Raw genomic sequence first — 27,385 nt, forward strand, 5'->3', positions numbered from 1 at the left:
TCCCATCTTGTCATTCCACATACGAGTTACTCAGTTATTCCACATACGAGTTACTCAGGAGGTTCTTAAATGCCATCTCCTTCCAGGCAAGGAGACTGTGCAACTGCAACCACCCAGCAGAAGCATTTCTCTTTGTGAGCTCTACTGGTTGGAAAAGTGCAGCGGCTAGAGGTCACATGTAGTCCAGGCCACGCGCTCTGATGAGGCAGAGTAAATACCCTGCAGCTGCAAGCAGAAGAGTCTCTTTCTCTCTCACACATGCATGCACGTGCACACACGTCAAAAACCAACTGATTCCTTTTTCATAATGGAATCTTGCATTGCAGAATATGACTAGCTCTTCTTTATTAAGGCATCTCTCTGTAAATTGCTGTGAATGTGTTAGTCCCTTTCAGTGTTTCAGATCTTGTTTGTAAGAGGGAGAGGGTTTGGAAATCTGCCTGGAATTGAATAGTGAGAGAGGATATTTTCTTAGTCTGTTCTAATAATGAGGTTTAGAGTGCTGTGTATAACTAGAGCACTTTCAATAAAAAAAATGGGCTCAGCTGAGACTATCTCTGATCAGCTGTGTCTGATGACTAACAAGTTATGGCAAAATCCTTAGGATGCTGAATTTCAAAAGGGTTTGTGTTTAGTTTTGATGAGTTAGTCTTTGCCCATGTTAAATCTATGCTGTATCTTAATCACAACAGGAAAAACATAATTCTAAACTCCCTACATTTTTTGGTCACACCATTTGGGCCTCTGCTGTTTGGTTTGTTAAAGGTTTCTAAGAATGATCAATTTCAGAGAATTCTGTTGCAGTGTGACCTTAAATGGTGAGAGACCCACTGAAATATTCAGATCTGATTTTACAGTGACAAGGCACAGCACTTCAACCATGAAGAGTGCTTACCTTTGCCTTCTACATATTCATCTAATACAGCAATGGGTAGAGGGGAAACTGCTTTTCCTTTCTCCTTCTTTAGACAAAATGGAATTTGCGTCATATTTACTTTTTCTTGATTGAGTGTGTCTGTTCCAATATTGCCTGCTAACCTGGAGCTTTGAAAGATTGCACATGCATGGTCACATAAGCTTTTATGGCAGGGAACTGTAATGCTGCTGGTTTAGAATTCAATTGGCAAGCTGATTATGTTTGTCTGGAGCAGTCGCCCTCTGCGAATCCTTTGGCAACTGGACAGTGTGCATTTAGCCGAGAGAAATTTGTGTGGCGGTCTGAGAGGATGACTATGTAAAGCTGCGTCTTTGGATGAAAGCAGCAGTAGCGCTCCCATCGGAGGGCTTCCGCTGCTCAGTTCCCAGGCAGTTACCTCTCTGAGAGAGGTCCGGGGTTAGTAGTGTGAAACTACAGTCCACCCTGAGTTTGCCTCTGTGTTTTGTGCAATGCCTTGTAATGAATTCGGTGCTTGAAAGTGAGGCGTTGTTAATGTGAGGCAGGCACTGGACAGCCTCTTGGCAAGCTTCTCCCAAACACAGCTCTGCCAGCGTCTGTTGAGGCTGACCCACAATACTCTGTGCTGTTTCAATCTTGGTTTTATCTTGGCCTGAGGCTGCTAGTCATGGTGGTGCGCTTGGGTCTACTAGTTAGTAACATGAGACCAGCTAACTCATTTGTATTTGTTACCGGAGTTAGCCATCCTCTCCAGAGGCAAGAGGACGCTGATGCGTTTTTTCTGAAACCCTGGCTTCTATTGAAGGGAAAAAGGTAGTTTGACTTTATTGCTTATCTTGTCACTGTGTTCTTTGTGTTCAGAGATGAATGGAAAGTTGAATACAATCTGGTTTATGGTAGCAGTAATGCAAAAATTCCTGAGTTAGTCACTTACTAAAAATTAGCATTACAGATCAAATTAAAAATTAATGCAGTTTAAGAGTGAAAGTAATGGCTTGACCTAGATGAAACAAATGCCTGGGATAGCAGTGCACTATCAACGGAATGAAATCTCTGCCAATTAAAAAGTCAGATTACTTGAAACTCTCACGATTGATTCTTTCTGTGGAGCCTAATGTGCAGAATCCTGTTCTTTCATGCCACACACGTTACTGTACACTGTGGCTGTTTGGTGCTGATTGTTAGTTTGGTACCCCTAAACAGTGGTTTTCAACCTGTGGTCTGTGGACCCCATGGGGGTCCGCAGACTGTCTAAGGGGTCCGTGAAAGGTTGTCATTACCACAGAACAATGGTTTGCAACCTGTGATCCACAGACCACTGGGAATCCGCAGACTGTTCTAAGATTTCCAAGGCGTTTGCAACTTCATTTCAAAATTTTTAGGGGTCTGCAAATAAGGTTGCAAACCCTGCTCTGGAACTATAACTGCAGGAGGGGAGGAGCACCAAGGTTATTTTGCAAAGTGATTGTGTGAGAGCGATTTATATTGGGAAGGGTATTTGGTGCAGAGCTCTTTCAAAATGCTCCCATTCATGATTTGTGGCAGAGAAAATAGCTTTCCAAAAGGAGGTTTGTTGTCCCCCCCCCTGCTACATTAATCACTTCATACCAATCAGCACTCTTTCCATCTGTTCTGTGTCTCCTTTTGCAGAGATCAGACAGCGTACAGCTTAGCACAATATTTTCCTTTGTCAGTGCCTAGATGTTCTGGTGATTGGCATTCCCTAAATACCAGAGACGTGCATTTATTTTGTAACCTTTTATATTGGCGGTTCACTAAATACATACTATATAGGAGCCAAATTCCATGCTCAGTTACACTTGGATAGATCCAGACTTCAGTGTGCTCACACGATTGTGTGAATGAAGTTAGAACTGGGCCAGCATGGGTTTTTTCCTACACGGAGAAGCTGTTGCCCGTTCCAGTGTTCTTATGTGAATAGTGAAATGAATTACTAAGAACTTCCATGAAATATGGACTTTTTTGCCTATGGACTTTTGAAAATCTTTTCACTTCTACTGTGAGAGTTACCGGGAAGATCACTGCTTAATTGATAATTTACTGATTATGCTAGGAGGCTAAATTGAAATCTCTTTCCATGTCTCTCCCTCACAAAAAAAGAGTTGGCATATTGTTAAGTTTGCAGCTGTGGTTACAATGACCCTTATACTAAGTCTGTAACAAGTTTATTATCATTTAAAAAATCTCTCAGCCTGGACAGGAAGGAAATGAGAATAAGGGTAATTTTTATATGACTGTTCTGTGACACTAAGAGGTCAGACATTTGCTTAGTGACATTATTTGCTCTCAGAGTTCATCCTACCTCAGAGGTCTGCAAACTGTGGGGTGTATCCCCCTACGGAGGTATAGAGGAACATTTGAGGGGATCGTGGGGGGGGCAGGCCAGCCCCCACAGGGGGCAGGGAGGGAGCACCACCCAGCCCCACTCCGGCACAGCCCCCAGCTCCAGCTCTGCCCCCAGCCTTGGTCCTTGACTGCAGCCCAGCTGCGGCTCTGTTCCCTGCCCCAGACCATGGGTGCTGGAAGTAGGGGTGCTAGGGGTGCAGTAGCACCCCCTAGTTTGAAGTGGTTTCCATCATATACAGGCTTTACAGTTTTGTGCAATGGCACTCAGCACCCACACTATACAAATTGTTCCAGCACCTATGCCCCAGACCCGCCCCCGGCTTTGACACCCTTACATCTGTCCGCCCCCACGCCTCCCCCCCAGCCATGGTACTGACAGGGTAAGGGAGTGTGTGACCATGAAAAGTCTGGGGACCACTGTTTTATCTATTCCAAGACCAATCTTAATTCTGACCCAAAAAGAGGTCAAACTCTTTTAACATGTACATCACCAATGATCCAGTTTACATGGAGTAACATATGTTTTATGACAGGTTTCAGAGTAGCAGCCGTGTTAGTCTGTATTCGCAAAAAGAAAAGGAGTACTTGTGGCACCTTAGAGACTAACAAATTTATTAGAGCATAAGCTTTCGTGAGCTATAGCTCACTTCATCGGATGCATTTGGTGGAAAAAACAGAGGAGAGATTTCTCTCTCTGGCACCCTAGCTTACAGAGAGATGTCTAAACCCAACATTGACTCAGTCATGGCCAGATGCACACCTAACTTGATTTGACCAGATAGTGTGGATGAGACCACGGAGTATTCAAACAGGATTCAAAAACCATGCGCCAGCCTAAGTTTCCAGCCCAGCTAGAACATGGTTATTCTAAGATGGTACAGTCCCATCCACAAACTAGATTGGAACCCCATTGGCCCCAGTCAAGCTGAAACTTCTTAAATTCCTGTCAGGCTAGTGCAGACAGGTGCCTCTCTGTTTCTCTCCCTCAGGGAAAGAGGCTGCTTCCCCCGCCTCCCTCTCACACAGCTAACTGTTCCTGCTGGCTGCTGCAGCTTTGGAATTACAGGCTAATGTCATTTCCCTAATTTAAAGTCAAAGCCGCTGTGACTACTGACAGATGTTTCATTACAGGCAGAGCACATAACCCTCCGCCTTCCCTTCCAGCACCTGATCCTTAACATGATCTGGGATTTGTAATCTTTCTTTTTCTTCCTCTCCTGTGCAGATCACAATTCCCTGCTGAGCTCCTGCAGTGCACAGGTCTTTTTTAAATGCTTGAAGGTCGTGAAATGAACACAAGCCAACCGGCACAATTTCATCTATTTAGTTACCTCTGTGTTGAGCCTGTCAGCAGCAGACGTTGCTAGAAATCTCCCTGAGCTGGGGAGTGACTTAAAATAGGTCCTCAGCAGAGCATTACGCATTTCCCTCAGTTTGTTTCCAGCAAAGCCAAATGCCTTGTAAACCAGCAAGAACTTAATTGATGTTGCACGCACACAAAAGAGCAACTTGAGTTGTCCTTTGCGCAGATAAAGGCCTCTGGTCCCCTGCCAGATTCCCAGATCGAATGATTACCCAAGTCTCCATATAGCTGTATAGTGTGCTCATCACATCAAAAAGACTTTGATTTCGTACAGTGCAAGTCAAGATAGTGATTGTAATTTGATTTAAAGGCAAGGGTGCCAGAAATTTAGCCAGCTGAGGCCAATGCTGGTAACTTGCCAAACAGGACAAAAGTTGCAGCTAGTTTCTGCTTAGAGTTAATGAGGAGGAATGGCCCATGAAAGAATACCATGCTCCATGTCAATCCAAGCTGAGACTGCACAAGAGCCGGAACGAGCATTGCAGGCTGGGATTTGGAGTCTTTATGGGCCTCATTACCATATTAGGAACCAGGGTGACTTCTCTTTCTGGGTTAGTGTCTTGGACTCTGGCCCACATTTTAATCAGCTTGCCTAAAGAGGCTGGCCATAGCTTTAGATCTTCAGCATGTGATAGCTGTTCTACAGTGGGATATGTTTGCTTATTTGCATCATGGTTTGGTTCTCCATTCAGGGTAATCTGTTTGGGAAGTTATGGTGCTGACATCATCTGAGACGGAGAGAGCCCTGCAGACAGGACAAGGCTTGTGGGGAGATCTATCATAATTCCAAGTACTGGGATTTCGCTCTGTTCTCTGATCCTGTTCATGCTTGCTCACGCCTTTATCACATGCACAGAAATGACTGTAACTGAATAGGTTAATGTGGTGAAACACCAGGTATAATTAAGGCTACTTAGGCTTTGTTTTTAAATTCTGACATCAAGCAACAGAAACTAGGAATGTGTTGGTGAGGAACTGCATCAGCCTTAAGATTAATTTAAGCATCATGAGTCATACTCAAATTTGAATTTTCTTTCTCCCTGATCTAGAGAGGGGTCAGAATTTGCACTGGCCTCTGGTGCAGGATCTAATTGATTAAGTGCTGAACCAGTGCAAAAAAAATAAAAAAGCAGTGGTAGTCCTAAAGATCAGTGACAATTTTCAGTCCAATAACTTGTGGGCCAGCGGAACTGGAAATAAATACTATTTGCCATTAGGCTGCTGGGATACCTAGCTTTTGAGAAGCATACTGCCTTTTTTTTTTTTTTTTTTAAATCCATGGCAGGTTGTGAGATTTCAGACCTAAAATGCATAATTCTGAATGATCTTCTTACTTTTTTTTGCCCCACTTCATTTCCCACCTGACTTCAGTGTCACTATCTTAAGAGCTTTTAGGGCTAGGAACGGAAAGCATCACACTCTACAAAAACACCTGGGGATGCTTGTCTTTCAGACAGGATAAAGCATTAATCTCTAGCTTTTGTATTCTGAGAGAGAGCAGGCCAGAACTGAAGTGTGTGCACATGTTAGAGAAGCAAGGGTCCCAGAGCTGGAGCCTGAGTCCGAATGACTATACTGCAATTTTACAGCCCTGTAGCCTGAGCCCCATGAGCCCAAGTCAGCTGACATTTAACTGCAGTGTAGACGTACCCTTAGTCTCTCTGTGCCTCAGTTTCCCATTTATAAAGTGTGGATAATAGCACTGCCCTACCCCACAGGCCTGTGAAAAGATAAATATAGACTGTGAGGTGCTCAGATACTACACTCACCAGGGCTACAGAAGTGTCTAAGTAGGGTAGAAAGCTGAGAATTTAAATCTGCGTTGAGGGCCTTAGAGCAGTGGCCTGATTCCCAGAGTGCTGAGCACCCTCTGGTCCCAGTTAACACCAGTGGAATTATTAACGTCTGGCACTTTTGCATCTCCAAGCATTTATTTCGGTAATCTGGCCTGGCCAGCCAGTGCTGCCTAACGTTTCTTATTGAGGGAGTCTCGGGCACAGATGGCATCAAGCAGGCTGAAGCTCCATATGGATAAGACTGAAAAGTGGGCTGGGAGAAGTGCCCAGGAGAGACAGTGAGGGTGACTGAGTCGGGGGGGGGGCACCTGACGTTTGTGACTCGTGGTTGGTGCTCCCGAGATGCTGTTGGATCCCCAGCTGCTGTCATGCAGACAGATTGCAACAGTGTCCAAGGGTAGCTTTTCCCTATCTAGGCCTGGTGGAAGCGGTTGTGACAGTCTCTTTTCTTTAATTCTCTCATGCTGTTATCCACTCCAGCCAATATCACTGCAGTCTGCTCTACGTGGGGCTGCACCTGGAGTCAATCTGGACACCTATACTAGTGCATTCTGTAGGGCTGCGGGGTGCAGGGTGCCTGTCAGTGGGAGCATGTCACCAACGTGCTTGGCTGCACTCCCTGCCTTTCAGTGTGCAGGGAGAGTTTAAGGTGTCATTTTTCACTTTTAAATCCTTAGGACCTGCCTACCGGCTAGATACACATGTCACTTGGCCATAGAACAGCAACTTGGTCAGTGAGCTGTAGCTCACGAAAGCTTATGCTCTAATAAATTTGTTAGTCTCTAAGGTGCCACAAGTACTCCTTTTCTTTTTGGTCAGTAGAGTTGCCGAAGCTGGGTACCCTCCATTTCAAAGCAAAGCGTTGGCAGCAGAGTACTCCCTGTTAGGGTGTCCTCAGCTTTGTAACTAGTTCTCCCCCTTGGTCTAAAATAGCCTTTAGAACACTGCTGCAATGTGCATTGATTTACCGGAGCTGTGCGGAGGTGGGAAGGGTTGTAAGTACTTTGTGTCTGAGCACGTGCAGTAATCTGTGGCCTGATTTGTCAGACCATAGTACAAAACTGTTTTGGATCACATTCTACTGTTTCAGCTAATCAGAATTGAGGAGAAAATATCCTTTAAATTACTTGTAACATTTATTCAGCAGCTGTATCGGTATGGGCAGTGAATCACCCACTAATGCTGAACAAATGTTGCATGGGCTCAGGTGCGTCTGGCTTGTGTTTCCGTAAGCTCTCTGTGCCATGTAGAAAGTTGAAAAATGCCTTTTCTAGGAGCCAGTTCCTTACTCTTGTACAACCTGAGCCACCGGGCTTGGCACGGGTGCCCTCTGCGGGCTGGGGAGGGGGAATGGAATCCTTGATGCACGGGGCACAGAGCCATTTTCCAGTGACTGATGTGGTGGTGGCAGCTGTACTCCATCTTGGGTGTGAAGCTCTGGCCAGTGGGTGTGCGTAGCCCCTGGCCTTGCCCACCCCCAAACTCCCTCAGGGGTTTTGGGGAGAAGTCATTGCAGAAGCCATCATATGAGGGACACAGTGCCCATGGGCCATCTCTACCGTGGACGCTGTCTGTGCAGAAGAACTGCATCAAGTGTGAATCTGGGGCTTTCCATGGCCCCTCCGCAGAACACAGAGATTTTCCCTGTGGCAGGGTGTACAGGGAAATGTGGTAGCTTGGGAAATGGAAAGTTTGAATTTGCATTTGGAACAGCAAACCATGCCTGTGGGTGGAATGTGGAGGGGGAACTGTTTGGTATAAAGATGGGCAAACCCACATCAGTCAGGATATGGATTTGCCAAAGGCCAGGAATGGTTCGGTTCTGGGCCCCATGCGTGCACCTGCTCTCTGCCCAGATGCTTAGGGAGGAGTCATTCTCTGGGGAATGGTTCCATCTCCCCCCCTGCCCATTGTCTGTTTTGATGTGCTGGTGCTATTTCTCGTTTGTTCCTGCAACACTCTGAGACCCTCACAAAGACCATCACCATGGCCCCACATCCAGATTTTCCCAAGGGCAAAGGCCCTGTTCACCATGGCAGGTTACTATGATGATGATTGTTTTGTGGTAGTGCCCAGTCACAGACCAGAGCCCCATTGTGAAAGTCACTGTACAAATACAGAGTAACAAATGGTCCCCTCCCCAAAGAGCTTACAATCTCTAAGACAAGAGACAGTAGGTGAGGGGAGCACAAGGAAACGCATTCACAATAGAGGTCACAGCACATAGAGGTCTAGCCAGTGGAAAGGGGCCCTTACCTTTTACACACATGCCCTTGTGTGGTTTTGCAATTGCATGTGAACATTTCCGTTCATTGCATAGTTGGAACATGCAGCTTCTTCTGATCTCTACGGGCAACAGGCAAACAGCTCTCTGTTTTCTCCCCTCACTGGTCCTATTGGTGAAGAGAGGACAAGGGCATGGGCTGGACTTTATTCAGTCACAAGATCTATCAGAACACATCACAGTGCACCTACATTGGGTGGGGTCTTGCTAGCGGGAAGTTTGAGGTACGTGAGGCCACAGCTGCTAAAGGAAAGGAGCAAATTATGTTCTCAGTGTTTCATCTATCTTCCTGTAAGAGGGTGGCCTGCCCCAAAGTGGTGGAGGCCTGGGGCAATCAAACCTGATTACTGAAGAAACTGCTCTAGCCCACCTGTGCTGCATTAACAGCATGAATGGGGCCTGATGGAGAACAGCTGATTGCCCTAGGAAGGGGAGCAGGATGCTGCAGTGAAGGGGGGAAGCTCAAGAACCTGCAGAGAGTGAGGGAGGCTCTTGCAGGGAAGACGCCAGAGGAGTTGAGACATTAAAACAAAGAGGCTGAACTCCAGCATGATAAAGCCTGGGAGTGTCTGGGATGTGGATTCCCTACTGAAGGGAGGAGAGACACTGAAGTAGGGCAGGGGCCTGCCTGGATGGCCAGTTGGTACCCAGAAGACTGAATAAATGGGACCCGCAGGAGGAGAGTGTTTTAACTAACTTTGGGTTGTGGCTTAGAGTTTATTGAGGACTCAAGGGGAAACAGAGGCAGGGTTCCGCAGGGTGGCCTCTGGCTACAAGGGGGCACTGAGGAGACAGGATGAGTCAGGGACCTGGAAATGGGATCCAGAGCCTGGGTTCTTGGTTTGAATGTGTCTTGGGTCAGAGGCTGGGGGCTGGCAAGGGGACATAACCTTTCACCTCTAGGGCTCGGACTTCAGTTTGGGCTTGCTTCACGTTGACCAGAGTTCCCATCTGATGCCTGTGACGGGGGTACCTGGCCCACATGGCTCTCTACAGGGAGCCCTGCGGTCCTACCGCACACCACCCCAGGATGCAGCGAAAGGATCAGTGAAGCTGGATCCTCCAGGGGTGCCTAGAGAGGACTCTTTGCACAGTCACTTTGGAAACCGCAGAGACCTGGTCCTTCAAAGACTAGATGGGTTAGTGATAGCCAATCAGGACCCAGCAGGCTGAGATAAAAAGGAGTGGCAGGGCCCTAGCTGGGACCAGAGAGGTGAGGAGAGGAGCTGGAGGGGTTGACAGCCAACATCTGTTCTCCAGCCACATTTAGCACAGCTGAGTTTGCAGGGGGAGAGGACTGAAGAGCCTTAACTCTGAGCTGAGGGTGAAGCTGAAGGAGTCCAGGGGGAAGAGGCCTAGGGAGACGCCACCATGAATTGAGACAAGCCGTACATGGCTGTTGTGTCTAGGTGTCCCTGGACTGGTTCAGTGGAATAAACCCCCAGAAGGGGATGGAGCTTATCTGGGGCCTGAACAAAGAGTTGTATTTAAAGGGTCTAGAGTGGGGGCTGAAAACCCAAGCAAGGGTGGATAGACCATTTATTTATTGGATTCTGTGATACTCTGAACGGGGCTCATTGGGAGTTGGTGATTTGGCCAGAGTGCCAATCCACTGAAGACCCAGCAAGGTTGGCTGGCAGTCTGCAGGGGGCACCAGGGGTGTGAAAAGGACTGTGACACAGCACCCGCTTCTGGGTGGTTCTTCAGAGGTGAGTGCCCCATTACAATCCTGTGCAGTGATCTGTGTTTAATGAGGTGGCGCTCACAGCCCAGCTTCTAGAAGGGAGTCCCTTATGTCGCTGCTGACATTGTTAATTTGCATGGCTATTGCTGTTTTCATCAGAGATGTACCCAGGCTAATGACTGGTCCCCTCCAGGTCTGGATTGAGTTTCAGTGGTAGGGGGCAGTGAATGAGGTTGACAAACAGTTCTGTCCCTGCTTTGTGGTTAGGGGACCTCAGTTTCTGGAACGGTGAGTGTGGCACCTTTTCACCAGACTGAATTAGGTTCCTAAGCCCAGGTCGCAGTGCTTTTGGACAAGGGCAGCTTCCATGCGGGTGTGATGCACGAGACCTTTGCATAGGGAGAATTGTCTGAGCGATGGAGGCTCGTTCTGCTTATCCCAGAAACCCACTTCCCCTTCACTCTGCTCTCAGAGCCTCCTTGAGTGCTGGGCCCTCCAGCCAGATAAGGAAAATCAGTGTCAACTGCCCAAAAGAAAGGGGCCTTCTGATGCAGCCATGTCAGTCACCACTGCCGATTGCTTTGTGGGAACGGAGTCGGGAAGGAGGATCAGAAAACAGATGTGGTTTTTGGAGCAGTTCCTGCAGAGCTTTGCTGTCCTGTACAGGAGACACAGAGAATTAAATGCAGTCGGGGGGGAGAGATTTCTCCAGCTTTCTTCACCAGTGATGTGTGCATTTGAACAAAAGGAGGATGTAATAAAATGTGCGTGCGATTTGCCAGCTGGGAAAGAAAAGTCGTGTCTGTGTCCTGGAGACATTGTTTAGCAGGGATTGATTGTTTTGGAAGGATTAGCCCCATACAGTAGAGCCCATGGAATATTTGTATATCCTGAGCGGGTAGGACTCAGCTATGCTACTAGCCCAGCTTCCCCAAAAGTCTTCTAAGTCAAGTGAACCCAGGCAACACAAGCAGCTCCACCAAGCTGAAAAGTTAGCTCAGATGCTTCCAGGGAAAGGGTGTAAGCTGCAGGGGGATGGAAAGGAACTTTACAGCATGCACAAATGGCCAGGTGCCATGAGCATGGCGGTTTTTGTCTCTGTCTGGATGGCTGCTGCCAGATGTGAGATGCAAGGCCGGTGGGATCCAAATGTTTTCTCCAGTGTTGATCTCTCTTAGTTCCTCAGTTTGCTTTTGAGAGTTGGGAGAGTGGGGGCAGGAGAACCTTCCTGTTTGTGCCAGGCGCCTGCCGGGTTTGCATGTGTTAATATCTCTGGGGCAGCCAATGGGAGGCAGGTGGGCTGAGGATAAACCAGGGAGCTCTCCACTCCGGCTCGCAGCCACCCTTCTCTGTAAAGGGACACAGTCAACTCAGTTATCATAGCTCTGCCTTGCAGTGTTGTATCACACTCCTTACAAATGACCTCTGATTGTCAGCCCTTTCTCTCTGGCCTGGTCTACAGTTAAAACTTAAATCAACATAGGTACAGTGCTCAGGGGTGTGAAAAATCCACACCCCGAGCACAGCAGCGAGGCAAACCTAAACCCCTGGTGTAGACACAGCTAGATTGACTGAAGAATGCTGCTGTTGATTCGGCAACTGCTGCTTAGGGAGAGGGAGTTACAACAGTGACGGAAAAACCCCTTCCATTGCTGCCATGTGCATCTACACGCGCCGCCACCATGGCATAGCTATGGTGCGCTAGCTGTGTCGCTGTAGTGCCCGTAGTAGAGACGTGGCCTCTGTTTTATCCATTGCTTTACTCTGTGTATTCGACAGCACTTCGCTTAGCGTCAACATCACCGTTCCTTCCTACCTGAAAAGAACCTTAGAAACATTGGTGGGGGAAGGAAACATTTATATAGTGTTTAAAAAAACAAAACAAAACAAAACCAATAAAAACAGGCCTCACCGTGCTGCGAGTTGGCTGCTTGGATCAAGATGAATCCTTCATGCTGGGCCCAACTGCCTCTGTAGGCAGGTGGCGATAGCCCATTCTATCTAATGTAAATTAAATGCTGCCATCTGGTGTTCTGGCAGGTTGCCAGTGCCACCAGCAATTGGATACCCTTGTTCCTTACCACCAGAGTTCCTCTTCTGATCTAGGGCTACAACAGACATGCTCCATCCTTCCAGCATCCTGTTTTCAATATTTTCCTTATTTCCTATTTGTGTGCGTGTGTGTATGTATCAAACGCTCACAGCACCACATTTAATATCTCTCTGTTGAAGAACTTTTTTTTGTTACTTCATAAATAGGTTCCAAGGCCAGCAGTGCTAATATCTCAGATCTGCAGGGAGGGGATTATTCTACTTTGGAATTTAAGATTGCTGTTTCCAGGTCAAGGAGAGTATGAGTTTTCTACAAGGGATGGGGGCATAACTTGAAACAGAACTTTTTTTTTTTTTGAGCAGGGGATAAGAGCAGTCCCTGCAGGAATGCAGCTATTTCATTAGCGAACTAAGGAGAAACAAAAAACACATCCAAGTTACTGGAGGGGGAAGGAAAAGTTTTGGCAGAAGTTGCTGCACCGGTAAATTAGAAATGAAAAATTTATGAGCGTGTTAAATTGTACAACTTCAGCAGCTCCAGATCATTAGGTATTAAATTCCTGCTTAACTTTATATCTTATGATGATTGACTTTTATACAGTGATGAGTTGGGTGGGAATAACTTGTGCACAAATGTTCCTTGCACCTCCCTGAGCTTTAAACTCTTGGCACACTGGCTAAGGCAGGCAGCCCTCGTGATCCTTGGGAAGGAGAGAAGCATTAGATGCTGGAAGTAAATAATTTCCTGCTCCAAAGGGCTTGCAGAAGAAATGGGGTGTGTAACAAGGGAAGGAATTCGTTATCTCTGCAGCGCGGTTTGTGTCTCTGCCGGGGGATCAGGAAGCACATTTCACCTTCATTTAAACTATATTTTCAGTTGGCACAGCCTATTTGTTGTGTATCTTTGTGAACATTATCCCTCTTGCATTTCAGATGTGGTGGGCCAGCTGCCTCTGGTGAGTGCCAAGAAAATGATTTGCTGATTAAAACAGAAATCTCAAGATTCCATTGCTTCAGATGGGGTTTGTCCCCAAGCTCCCAAAGCAGAAAATGAACACGCAGCATAAAATGAGCATTGGCTGCAGATGTCTAATTACTATTCCCTTTTTCCTAATCACCCAAACCTGCCAAAACAAAATGCTACACACTGTAGATGGAACAGATCATTGTACCATGAGCGTCCCTCTTCTTTTATCCATGCAGTGACATCAGCTCATCAATACCTGTTTTGATGATTTTTTTTTTGTGATGTGCTCCTCTATGCTCTTCTTTCTTGCATGCATTAATCCGCAGGGAAATAGCTAACAGTGTTGTCACTTTAACATGTAATTGCTAGGCTTCAAAGTTAATGGCGTGTTGAGATGGGCAGGGTATTTAGCAGCTCCTTTTCTTAATGCTGGGAAAGTGCGCTGTCCTCATGGCCCTGGACACCGAAGAACTGCGTGTGTCTGTAGAGCAGGCACTGTAGGGGCAGCACAAACTTTTCCCACATGCTGCCCCCAGCAGGGACCACCTGTAAGGGGAGAAGGGAAGTTCAGTTTCTAGTAGCCCTTGGCTTGGCTGCTAGGATGCCAACATACATGCCTGTTCTGATGATGATTTTTTTTATGATGTGCTCCCCCCATGCAGTAGAATGGACCCAGCTTGTACCCACCGCTCATGTCATAGAGATCATTCAACATCCATTAGGTGGCAGATCAGTGGGCTAGATTCGAACCAGTGACCCAGGTAAAATGCTCTGCATTCCTGAGCCATCCAGGCCCCTTGGTTGCTCCACCATTTAAACAATTAGCAGCTATACCAAAAGACTGATATTCCAGCCGTAAGTAGATGTTGTTTAATATTCAGGCTATATTCCCTCACTTGAATATTCAGAGTGTGAATTAGCAAAGTTGATTCTGATCTGTGTGCAGTATGGAATATCCTGATTTTATTATGGTGGGGCTCAGTTATTCAGCAAGCATACTGTCGTTTGGAAAATGGATCTGAGAAATATTCAGTATCTTTAGGTAATTTGGAGAATCATCTGTGTAGTCTTTAGTGAGGGTAATGTGAATTTCTTACTAGGGGTAAGTCACGCTCTGAGATGCTGAATATTACTATTATTATCAAATTAGTCCCTTAAATAGGTTTACAAGTGTCATTAAATGATTTTACCATGACAGATGGCAGGCTTGTCTAAGTTTAATTTGAATATCATAGCAGTGCATAGTGGATGTAGAAGTTTTTTAGAAATTAATGTACAGGAGCAGTGCCGCTACCTATAGAAACCCTTTGCATTGGAAGTGGCAGTCGAGCTAGAGATAGAGACCACCGATGAGGTTACATGGTCCATCCGGTCTGAGCTAAGGCAGGAGCACTCCCTGTCATGCATTTGCTAGTGCTTTGTGCGGTCTAGTTTTATCACAAACCATTGGGCTTCCAGCACCTTCACTGGAGAGGACACCAAACCCCTCTTTCGCAGAAAGCCTCATCTTATATTAGGAATAATTTCCCCCCTTCTTATTTTTAGCCTGTCATTCTTGGTTATCCCCCTTGTAGCAGGAATTAGTGTTTATGTCCTTCAAATGTGAGCAAACTGATATGTCTCCCTCCCCTTCGCACCCCAGACACCTTTCGTCATTAGTTGGCCATGTCTACACTAACAATTATGCTGGAAACATTTCTGTTGTTCAGGGGAGTGAAAAATCACCCCCCCTGAATGACAGAAGCTTTGCCCCCATAAGTGGTAGTGTGCACAGCGCTATGTCAGTGGGAAAGCAGCTCCCTCAGCAGACACAGCTACCGCCGCTCATTGTGGGTGGTTTAATTATGTCAATAGGAGAGCTCTCTCCTATTGGCATAATGTGGCTACACAAGCACTCTTACAGTGGCACAGCTCTATCGGTACAGCTGTATCACTGTAAGTGTAGACCTAGATTCCTTCAATTGATGTAATTCCTCCTCCTCCATCAGCTCCTCCAACAGCTTGGTCATTTTTGTTGCTCTTCTCTGCACTTCTCTGCACTTGTTAGTGTTGTGGTAACAGGGTGCCCAGAACTCAGCTCTGTGACCCGGGTCTCTCTCAAGCTGTGTAGATTGTCTCCCTGGTCTTTGGAGTGGATCCACGTGGGAAAGCAAAGCACTTTTCCTGAAAAAGGTTGGAGTTCTCTCCGAGTGCTTGAACTCTCTTCAACGGCGTACAAAAGCTCTTTGCAGTCAGTAATGGATTTATCCTCGCTTGCCCCTGTGGAAGATTAGCTGACTCATCCAAGATCGCCAGGGAAATCTGTGTCAGAGCTGGGAATTGAATCTGGGTCTCCTGAGAAGTGCCACAATCCCCAGTCTGTCCAACCCCCCTAAGCTGCAGTTCAGGTCCTTACACTAACCTACACTAGAACTTCACATCTATTGCAAGTTTGCTGCATTTGGCACAGTCCAGAGTGAGTGAATGAATTAAAAACCAAAGAGTTGCAAACTGTCTCATCTGTCTATTGATACCTCATTAATCCCTTGCTGAATGGCTTGCAGTGTATTTTGTGTAGTACTGAAGTCTGGGGGCCTTGTCATAACCCACAGAAGTGGGGGAGATGGACATTTCTGTGTAGGAATTACGAGGTGTGCAGGTAAATGAATTTCCAGCAGATGAGGTTCTGTGAGGAATGGGCAGCCTGCACAGTGGGCATGTACTGAACTTTGGATGTTTAGTCTTTGGTAGTAACTGAATCCCAAACCTGAGTCCTGGGGCTGGCCACTGGGAGTCCCTTCAGGCTCAGGGCTGGAGAAGTTTCAGGGGGGAGTGGGAGGCTATTCTAGAAATAGGGGGCAGTGCTGGGAGGATGCAGGGATGGTTGGCAGGATTGGGCTCTGTGGCTCTATTCAAAATGCATTGGTATTTAGGCCCTGTAATACACTGTGCAGGCATAGAAGAAGCATGGTAAACTGGGGGCCTGAGGAGGGGGATATACCAGGCAAGCACCAGAACTCGGCAGAAGGGAGTCAAAGCGGACCTAAAATGGCTGATAGCTGCCACCACATGCTGACATCTCAGGTGTTTGCTGGGACTTTTCATTGGCTCTTGTAGAAATTGGCTGCAGGTGTCGGGGTGCGAAAAGAGCCTTCCTCATGCTCCTTGTGAAAAGCTGCAGCTAGGCGTGCTTCAGAGTGGGGGCGGGCTTGTTCCGTGTCATTGGTGTGCTGCATAGTTACGTGTGATAAAGCTGCTGCAAGGCCTAGCCATAGCAATCATATTTTTAAATTAAGACTGGATTTTTAAAAAAATCGGCATGAGCTGGTTCCCCCCAGAATTATTTTGGGTCAATGCTGTGGGCTGTGTTAAAAGAGGTCAGACTGGGTGATCACAGTGGTTCCTTCTGGTCTTGGGACCTGTGACTAGCCAGGACCAGGTGCTTCCAAGGAAGGCATACCTCCCATCCCCCACATCCCAATGAACAAGCGTTGAATAACCTGCCCACAAGAAAAACTTCTTCCTAACCCCCAGCCAGTCAGTCACTGGTATATGTCCCGAAGCACACCAGGTTTTCAACCCCATGTAAATTTCTACCCTTCCTGACTGTGGATGTTCACATTCATAGAATCATAGAATATCAGGGTTCTACAAGTTATACAGGTGTCTAATGCTTCTTAAAAAGAAAAGGAGTACTTGTGGCACCTTAGAGACTAACAAATTTATTTGAGCTTCATCTGATGAAGTGAGCTGTAGCTCACGAAAGCTTATGCTCAAATAAATTTGTTAGTCTCTAAGGTGCCACAAGTACTCCTTCTCTTTTTGCGAATACAGACTAACACGGCTGCTACTCTGAAACCTGTCATAATGCTTCTTAGTATTGCGAAGGCCTTAGCCTCAATAGTACCTTATGGCAGTGAGTTCTGCAGATTAACTCAACACTGGGTAAAACATTTATTTCATGGCCTTGTGACTGATGGGTAGGAAATCAACCTGGGTCATAGGCCTGTATTATACAGGATGATCTAATGCTCTTTTCTGGCCTTCAACTCTATGAATCATGGTGTTCACTTCCCAGGGGTAGCTATGGGAGTGAGAAAAAAGGAGACCTCTCCTGAAAACACTCGGAATTGTTTCACTAGACCAAAGGAACAAGCTGCTGGTTTAGGAAAGGGTTAACCCTTGGAATGTCTTGCCAGCTGTTCACTGAATAATACTTAGGGGCTGGGTCCATATATGTCTGCAGCATCCAGAGAGTTCAGGGGTTGGGATACATTGTAACAGTGTACAAAGTGTTAAGAAAACATCAGCTTGGTCTGTGTAATCAGCACAGGTGGCAGCACTGCCTTACTGCTGTGACTTAACTGTGATTTACTGATTGAACTAATTAGACAGCAGCCTCACCTATGCTTCCTTTAGAACTGGGTTCTAGCAATACCCCAGGGGATTTATATGGCCATCTTCCATTAATACTGATGGGAATTGCATGCATAAATCTGAGTGGTCCCTGTAATGTTGCTGCTTTTCAATATGAATGTGCTTATCACCACCTAATGTGTAGAGATTCACTCTGAATTTCCAAGGGTTTTGACCTCAGGGAATGGGCTGACAAGGCCTGACCTTTTGGGGAAATGTTTACCAGTTTACAGATACTGGGTAAAATTTTCAAAAGCACCCTAGTTCCATTTTCAAAAGTAATTTAAGCATATTGGAGACTAAGGGACAGATTACAAAGGTATTTGGGCATCTAAAGATGCAAATAAGTGCCTAGTGGGATTTACAGCAACATCTAAGTGAGTTAGGTTTCAGAGTAGCAGCCGTGTTAGTCTGTATTCGCAAAAAGAAAAGGAGTACTTGTGGCACCTTAGAGACTAACAAATTTGCTTGACTCCCATTAGCTTTCAGTGGGAGTTAGGCACCAAACCTGCTTAGGCACTTTTTAAATCCCATGAGGTGTCTGACTCCATCTTTCGGAGCCTTTGTGAGTCGGACCCCATGTCTTATTGAAAGCCAATGGAATTTAGGCTTTTGAAAATGAGACTTGGTTGCTTTTGAAAGTTGCACCATTATCAATACTAGCCTGTGCTTACCGCCTGCCGTTCTAGTCTGCAGTGAGTCCAGTCATAGGCTGTTTCTCCTGTTGGGAAGACTGGGGTTTGACACAGCAAAAGACCATTCTGATTAGGCTCATGCATAAGGGAAACAGACAGCAGGTGACAGAGTATTAGGGCTGGGGGAAGAATCCCCCTTGCAAGGGGAGCCGAGAACACTGATTACAAAATGCATCAGTACGAGTCATATGACCCATGGAACTGCGGATCGGTGGGCTAATGCAACTGTTTTTAGGACTAAACCTCTATGTTCCTAACTGTCTTTGCTGCTTTGAGCAAAGGGATCCTGTAAGGTGATAAATGGAAAAGATTCCGTTAAGAGGTGCTATCTTCCAGGAATGCGTTAGGTGTCTCGTTTCTGCTCCTGCCTATTGTGTTCCTTTTATCTGTCTGTCAGCCTTGCTTTTTCGGGCAATCACTCACTCTGCATGGGGTGCTGTGTGAAAAATGTTCTCTGGGAGACTGTTGTAGCAGTGTTAGTGTGTTGCTTGGGGCGAGGATATGATAAGGTCTGCCTGCCTGCCTGCCTATCTTGCTAGAATTGCCAAAGAAGCACTCTATTAATCATTCTCTGAAGATAGCCCACAAACTCCTGCAATGCAGATACACCTTGAGAACACAACACTAATAGTTTTTACAGATCACAGTCACAGATATTTTGGGCAAGTCTGTGTTGTTTTGACTTTCTTCCTCCTCTTCTTCCTCCTCCTCTCCTGGTAACAGGGCTGTAATTTACAACAGCTATGTACAGAGATCAAAAACACTCGATTTGAAAATCATGTCTTTCCAGTACAGTGGTTGAGCCAATGAAGTGCATCTCTGGTAAAGCTATATACGTTTTGACACATTGTGTTGTCTCCAGAATGTGGATGTGCCAAGTGTCATCCCTGTTCATTGAGCTCTGGCCCTTCCAAGCAATTGGGGATGGAGGCAGGTGTGGGCTGACTGAGGACAGCAGTGTTGGCCCAGATGGCAGACTTTTTTGCTTTTGCTTTCTGAAGGTTGCAGAGTCAAATATTACTTTTCGTCTGTGGAAAGTAATCAAATTAATCAGTTGCATCCATTTCAAGTAGAGCAATTAAAGAATCCCGTTTGAACCCATCTGTGTGTGCTGAATGTTTGGAAGGAAAGGTGCCCAGAGATCATTTGGCAGGTTATTTTTATTGGGCAAGGCTCAAAGGCCTCATTTGTGCTTGAATTTGGAAAAAGAAAAGGAGTACTTGTGGCACTTTAAAGACTAACCAATTTATTAGAGCATAAGCTTTCGTGAGCTACAGCTCACTTCATGCAATTTGGAAAACATATGATTGCAGAGAACTAGCATTTCAGGTGACTCTCCATGTGCCCTTTAAGTAAGTTTCTTCTAAGGACAAGTAAATGTACTTATGAAAGGAAATAGTTCTTCTGACACAACTCATTTGCACTGTGGGCCGACTGGCCGTAGTGTGAGGGGTGTGGTTTCAAGTCTGTCTCAACTGAACTTGAGACGGATCACAGTATTCATTTCCTGTTGCGTAGTTGTGTTCTTTGACCAGAGGAACAGCGTTTTTTGTCTGAATGCTGCTGTTGTAAAACTTTTTATTGTGCATGAACTCCCTCTGACTCTCAGAAGCATGAAGCTTGACTTTCAACCAGTTTGTGTTCACCACTGCGCACATTAATTGCATATCCATGGTACTGTATGAAAGGCTGGAAGTATTTCAAGTCTCAAATCTAGTTTCAAAAGGCTTTGATTTATCTGAAATTAATCTTACTGTAAAAGCCAGCCTTAGATTTTTGTAGGTATCCTGGTAAACCCAATCAATAGATCCCTTCCATCCCTCCTTGTGTCTGTATTGCCTACAGAATAATCCCAGAAAACAAGAGTGCAAAGAAAAGTCTTGTGGGATATTTCAAAGAGATAACGGGAGAATCTTCACTTGCTTCTACAGGTGGATTTTGAGAACCAGAGTTCTGGTGATTACTGATAGAAAATGTTTGGATAGTTTTAGACTGTGGTCTGAAAAATAAAGTTCATGATGGATGAGAGCTTCCTACAGTTATTAATGTTGCTGAGTGTAGAGTCCCAGTGATTACTTCACATTTAAAGTTGTTGGAAAGTATCCATACAAAGCCAGATGTTTTACCCCCCATCCTTAGACTCACTGGAAAAGAGCTTTTCTTTCTGAAGCTTTCATTTCTTTCTTCCAGGCAGGAAGAGATGGTTTTGATTGGAAAATTTGAGGGTAATTGGACTAACTTGAGTTATGGGACTTGGCACAGTTGAAGTCTTCTAAAGTGTTTGTAGAAGCTTGGCTCAGAAATAGGTTGGTCTAAAAACTTCACACTGTTTTTTAAATATTATTGCTCTGTGCCAGCTAGTGCATAGAACTATCCTTATTAAGATTGGGTGGAAAATCTTGGTGTTAGGTGCAAAAGTTTAAACTCTGGGAGCTCCATGAAGGTATCTGTGGACATAAAGCGGATAAGAGGTCTTGAGGAAGTTTTAAGCAATGTGAGAGTGCCTGGGGAGTTTTAAAATTTGGCGAGACTAATAGCTAGGGTAATACTGTGATAGTTTCCACTATAAGCCCAATTTTCTTCTAACCCAGGTCTAACTTCATGACAAAAGCTTCTTTTTGCCTGTGGTTTCTCATATTTGGTTTCCCACTGGAAGAGAACTATTCTGGGAAGTTTGAGAATAATTGAATGAGCCATTTTAGACAAATAAAAGTTTAGGGTGGGGAAATGGCGGGTTTTACACTCTAGGCAAAGAATTCTGTGTTTCAGTGACTTGTAACTCCAAGGTAGCTTAGCCTGAAGACTTCAAATTGTTTTCAATATGCGAATCTTCAGTGAGAAGACCAACTGCATAGGACTGTTCTGCTAAGGTGGTGTGGGAAATTTGTAAAAGAAAAGGAGTACTTGTGGCACCTTAGAGACTAACAAATTTATTTGAGCATAAGCTTTCGTGAGCTATGAAAGCTTACGCTCAAATAAATTTGTTAGTCTCTAAGGTGCCACAAGTACTCCTTTTCTTTTTGCGAATACAGACTAACACGGCTGCTACTCTGAAACCTGGGAAATTTATGAATTCTTAAAGATAAAACATGGCTGGGAGCCACGTGAAGGTCTACAGATGCTATAAATGCCATGAAGGGATTTCTGGGAGTCAGGAATAATTTGGAGAGCATCTGTATTGTTTGAATGTGCCTTGATGCCAACATGCACAGATGCTGCTAGCACAGCCCGCAGAGATTGTAATTTCTGTGAGAGAAATTACTGCAGATTACTAAAGGCTAAAAGGTCATTCTGATGTACGTCCTGTGAGAGAGATAGCTATATGGTTCATGGCACTTACTATATCTGAGAACACAGCCTATAATCCCCGTAGCAGAAATATCGACATCCTTGCAGGGAGATTAATATAAAACAAAAACCAAAAAACAATCCCACCATAGTAACATTCACTTTAAAAAGAGGAACTACACTAAATGAAGACACTTGTTAGATGGAAATTAAAAGGAGTTGTTGCAAGGGTTAAATGCCTGCAAGCAGTATGGGGACTACTTAAAAACGGCACAGTAGAGGCTCAGACTAAACGTATATCGCCAATTAGAAAAGACAATAAGAGGAGCAACAGAATGCCATCGTGGCTAAACAACAGAGTAAGGGAATCCGTTAATGGCAAAAAGGCATCCTTTAAAATTTGGAAATCAAAACCTAATGAGGATAATAGGAAGAAGCACAAACTCTGTCAGATTAAGTATAAAAATATTAGGCAGGCCAAGAAAGAATTTGAGAAGCACCTGGCTGAAGGCCATGGGCAGATCTACACTTAAAACACTGCATTGGTGCAGCTGCACCAGTATAGCACTTTAATGAAGATGCTCCTATGCTGACGGAAGAGTGCTTTCCCATCAGCATAGTTAATACATCCCCCTGAGAGGCAGTAGCTATGTCCACGGGAGAAGCTCTCTTTTCAGCATAGTGCTGTTATACGGGGATTTGGGTCAGTCTAACCACATCACTGAGGGGGTGTGGATTTTTCACACCCCTGAGCAATGTAGTTATACCAATATATATAGGTCTGTAGTGTAGACCAGACCCCAGAAACTAAGAGCAACTTTTTTTTAAGCACACCAGAAGCAGGAAGCCTGCCAAACAGTCTGTGCAGCCACTAGATGACAAAGATGCTAAATGAGCATTCAGGAAGACAAGGCCATTGCAGAAAAGCTAAATTAATTCTTGGCATCGGTCTTTGCTGCAGAGGAGGTAGGGGAGATACCTACGTTGGAGCTAATCTTTTTGGGTGACAAATCTGAAGTATTGTCCCACACTGATGTGTTAATAAAAGAGGTTGTAGAACAAATTTGATAAATTAAACAGTAATAGGTCAGCAGGACCAGATGGAATTCATCCAAGAGTTCTGAAGGATCTCAAATATGAGATTGCAGAATTATTAATTGTAGTATATAACCTATTGCTGAACCAAGCTTCTGTACCAGAAGTGATGCTTATTTTTAAAAAGGGCTCCAGAGGTGTTCTGACAATTACAGGCCAGTGAACTTAACTTCAGTACCAGGCAAATTGGTAGAAACTATAGTAAAGAACAGATTTATCAGACACATAGATAAACACGATTTGTTGGGGAAGAGTCCCACGCCAAAGGCTCTTAATGAAATTAAGTAATCATGGGATAAGAGGGAAGGTGTTCTCATGGACCAGTAACTGGTCAAAAAGGAAACAGAGAGTGGGAGTAAATGGTCAGTTTTCATAATGGAGAGAGGTAAATAGCGGAGTCCTCAAGGATCTTTATTGGGACTGGTGCTAGTCAATGTATTCCTTAATGATTTGGAAAGAGGAATGAACAATATGTGAAAGGTTACAGATGATACAAAATTATTCAAGATAGTTAAGTGCAAAGCTGACTGTAAAAATACAGGGGGATCTCAAAAACGGAGTGACTGGGCAACAAAATGGCAGATGAAATTCAATATTGATAAGTGTAATGTAAAGCACATTGGAAAACATAATCAAAACTGCACATATGGGTTCTAAATTAGCTGTTACCACTTAAGAAAGAGATCTTGAAGTCATCATGGATAATTCTCTGAAAACTTCAGCTCAGTGTTCAGCAGTGGTCAAAAGGCTAACCGAATGCTAGGAACTATTAGGAAAGGGAAAGAAAAGAAGACCGAAAAATATTATGTTACTGTATAAATCCATGGTTGCCCCATCTCAAAAAGGGTATAGTGGAAATGGAAAAGACTCAAGAGTAGGACAACAAAGATCATAGAAGATTAAGGTTGGAAGAGACCTCAGGAGGTCATCTAGTCCAACCCTCTGCTCAAAGCAGGACCAACTCCAACTAAATAATCCCAGCCAGGGCTTTGTCAAGCTGGGCCTTGAAAATCTCTAATGATGGAGATTCCACGACTTCCCTAGGTAACCCATTCCAGTGCTTCACCACCCTCCTAATGAAATAGTTTTCCCTAATATCCAACCTAGACCTCCCCCACTGCAACTTGAGACCATTGCTTCTTGTTCTGTCACCTGTCACCACTGAGAAAAGCCTAGCTCCATCCTCAGGGGTATGGAATGGCTTCCATAAGAAGAGAAACTAGAAAGATTAGGGCTTTTCAGCTAAGGCCTGGTCTACACTAGAAAATTAGGTCAGTTTAAATAGGTCTGTGGAGGGGGAGGGGGTGAAAAATCCATACCCCCTGATTTGCGTTGTTAAGCCAACTAAGTCCCTGTGTAGACAGCGCTAGGTTGATGGAAGAGTTCTTCCATTGACCGATTACCTACACCAATGGGAGACCCCCTCCTGTTGGCATAGGTGGTATCTACACTGAGTGCTGCAGCAGCACAGCTGTGCCTCTGTAGTATTTTAAGTGTGATAAGCCCATAGAAAAGAAACGATTAAGGGGAGATACGATAGAGATCTATAAGATCATGAATTGTATGGAAAAAAGTGAATACAGAAGTGTTATTTATCCTTTCTCAGAATACAAAAACCAGGGGTCACCCGATGCAATAATAGACAGAGGTTTAACACAAACGCAAGGACAATTTTTTTTCACACAACTCCCAATTAACCAGTGGAACTTATTGCAGTGGGACTTTGTGATGGCCAAAAGTATAACTGGGTTCAAAAAAGAACTAGAGAAGTTCATGGAGAATAGGTGCATAAATGGCTCTTAGTTCAGGGATGTAACTTTATTTTCAGGGTGACCCTAAACCTTTGATTGCCAGAAGTCAGGAGGGGAAAACAGGGATGGATCTTTCCAGAATTGTCCTAATCTGTGCATTACCCTTGAAGCTCGGGTACTGGTCTAGATGGACCATTGGGTCTAGCTCAGCTGTTGGAACTTGCTGGTACTAAAAGGGAAATGGATATTGTTCCTGGTGTTTATGAGCTCAGCTGGCAATCCACCAATGCAGTGGGAGCAATAGCTCAGGCCATGGTGCTTAGAAATTCTCTTGGCTCTGTCAGTGGAGAGCATACGTCTTGTTCAAATGCTGGTCCCTGTGTGTATTTGTGACATTTGTGGCATCGCAGAGCAATGAGGGGTTTTGTCATCGCTTTCCTTGTAACTTGGGCATCTTAATGCTATGGTGCTATGTTCAGTGCAGTGACACCAGTAGCCAGTCTACAAGCATATGGTCCCTCCCTTCTTTCTGGATGACCTCAACAATTCCTTCTGATCCAGAGTCCTCCCAAATCCATCTCCCTGAGTTCTTAACTACAAGGCACTTGAAATTTTCCCCTCTGGTTTGTCACCCTCAAAGAAGTGAAACCTGCCCCCAGTCATGAGTTCACTTTGCACAGATGCTTCACATGGTTTTCACAACAGACACCTGCTTGGGGTAAAAATAAACAAAGTTTACTTAATTGAAAAATTACAAATTCAGAGATGAAATAGTAAGGAAAAGCAAACACATTCAAGTTACACAGAAAATAAACCTGAAGACACAATGCGATTTCAGACTTTGCACTCCCTTTTCTAATACAAGTTATCTACTGCCTTAGCTCAGTTTCCTCTGTCCTAGAGGGGATCCAGTGTTTCACAGACAGCACCCTGCTTAGATGCTGGCCCTCAGTTTCAGGATGTTTTTTAAAGTTTTTTTTCTCTTTTCCCTAGAATGTTGACTCCTGGTTGTTCAGAATGGGGGGGAACTCCATCCTTTCCAGGACTGCGGTTTTCTTTTTCAGTTTCAATGTCTTTCCATTAACTTCAATGGTCCACCATTGTGTCCTTCTGGTTGCCGTGTTTTCCCCAGGAATTTAAATTAGGGGAGGGAGTCTTCAAAAATACAGGGGAGGGGGGTGAGGACCAATGAGAGGTGAGACTATTAGTCAGGATGGGCAGGGATGCACCACCATAGTCTGAGAGCCTCTGTTTGCCAAAAGCTAGGAGTCGATGACAGGGGATGGATCACTCAATAATTGCAGTGTTCTGTTAATTCCCTTTGAAGCACCTGGCATTGGCCACTGTCGGAAGACAGAGTACAGGGCTAGATGGACCATTGGTCTGACCCAATATACCCATTCTTATGTAAAAATTAATTATAACATAATAAAAATGTTTAGTACAGAAATTCCAGACACCAGCCAAAATTGATCACGTGGGCAACACAGCTCTTTCTGCTGGATACTTAGGCAGAGTAGGTGAGTTCATGTAAATACAGTCTGATCCTGAAGCCTTCTCCCCTCCCCAGGCTCATCACTAGCTGTCAGAGGAGAGCTCATTCAGACCTTGCTTAAAAATAATAATTTGAATTATAAGGTTGGCCAACATTGCCGAAATGAATGCGCCGACATTGTTAGAAAAAACAATAGCGGTGTGAGGAAGCTGGTCTTTGTTTGTATTTTTCACACTTATTATACTTTCTCAGGTACAAGTATTTTATCATACACTGTATATGCTTTTAAAGTGTGTATTAATGTTTAAGTTTCAATTTAAATTTCCAACCAATGACTAAATTGGCAACACTACATATAACTAGTTGATAGGGTGACCAGATGTCCTGATTTTATAGGGACAGTCCCGATTTTTGGGTCTTTTTCTTATATAGGCTCCTATTACTCCTCCCCCCCCACACACACACACCCTGTCCCAATTTTTCACATTTGCTGTCTGGTCACCCTACTAGTTGACCACTTGTGGGGTGGGGGTTGGGGAAATTCAGGGGCGGTGTAGGGAAATCCCTGCCTGGTTGGACAACGGATGGGTACTTAAAGTTGCTTTTCTGTTAACAACTAGCTTGGGAGGTGCCCCTCCCTGCCTCATTACTTCACCCCTGTGGTCAGATAATGTTGTAATTGCACCACAATTACAATATTGTACATGAATACATTCACAGCCGTAACCTGTAAACAGATCTCCTAATGACCATCAAGTTCAGAACATTACAAGCTTTCATAAAATCTGTACCTCGGAACTGACGGTATCCATGCCATGGGGATCTGCACAACCCCCTTAGACCCTTCTTATTGCCCATAGTGGGGACCATAGGACCCATACACCCTCTTTACAGGTTCAGAACAAATCTGTCCACCCTTCCCCTGCAGGAGGAGAACCAAAGCTTTCTACTGACCCTGTGGAAGAAGATTATCAGCAGCTGGATTTGGTGGTTCCACCGGTGGTAATAAGACTGTCCGTACCTCTGGATGACGCTATCACTCAGATATCCCTATCCCCCACCAGATGACCATATGCAGTTCCAGGAACTGTTGTTTAGGGTTGAAGCGGAGTTCTAGATCTCCCTAGAGGAAGTCCACGATCCACAGCATAACCTCTTGGATATCTTACAACTTTTGGGATTTGGGTGAATAGTGCTTTCTGTTAATGAAGCCATACTGGAGCCAGCTAGAGCAGTCTTCTGTCCCGACTGCTAAGTG

The 27,385-nt window shown here is 45.0% G+C and overlaps 1 protein-coding gene and 1 long non-coding RNA gene across 5 annotated transcripts in view; both read left to right on the forward strand.

The window, feature by feature from the left end:
• Window positions 1-27,385, forward strand: part of LOC119861755 (probable E3 ubiquitin-protein ligase MID2) — a 312,271-nt gene that overhangs the window by 76,653 nt on the left and 208,233 nt on the right. The window lies entirely within an intron of this gene.
• On the forward strand, window positions 9,185-27,343 carry LOC122455740. Its single transcript, XR_006274191.1, has 3 exons — window positions 9,185-9,316; window positions 26,203-26,379; window positions 27,056-27,343. It is a non-coding gene; the product is annotated as an uncharacterized LOC122455740 (long non-coding RNA).

The sequence above is a fragment of the Dermochelys coriacea genome, chromosome 9 (assembly GCF_009764565.3).
Source record: "Dermochelys coriacea isolate rDerCor1 chromosome 9, rDerCor1.pri.v4, whole genome shotgun sequence".
Classification (NCBI taxonomy): domain Eukaryota; kingdom Metazoa; phylum Chordata; order Testudines; family Dermochelyidae; genus Dermochelys; species Dermochelys coriacea.